The sequence below is a fragment of the Cebus imitator genome, unplaced genomic scaffold (assembly GCF_001604975.1).
Source record: "Cebus imitator isolate Cc_AM_T3 unplaced genomic scaffold, Cebus_imitator-1.0 Scaffold951, whole genome shotgun sequence".
Classification (NCBI taxonomy): Eukaryota; Metazoa; Chordata; class Mammalia; order Primates; family Cebidae; genus Cebus; species Cebus imitator.
The window spans coordinates 35,891-36,140 of NW_016108266.1; positions in this window are offsets into that span (position 1 = coordinate 35,891).

Genomic DNA, 250 nt, shown 5'->3' on the forward strand with positions numbered 1-250 from the left:
AAAGTGGTTCTTCACATCCATTGTTAGTTGTATTCCTGGGCATTTTATTCTCTTTATAGCAATTGTGAATGGGAGTTCACTCATGATTTGGCTCTCTTTTTGTTATTGGTGTATAGGAATGCTTGTGATTTTTGCACATAGATTTTGTATTCTGAGACTTTGCTGAAGTTACTTATCAGCTTAAGGAGATTTTGGGGCTGAGACGATGGGGTCTTCTAAATATACAATCATGTAGTCTGCAAATAGAGAC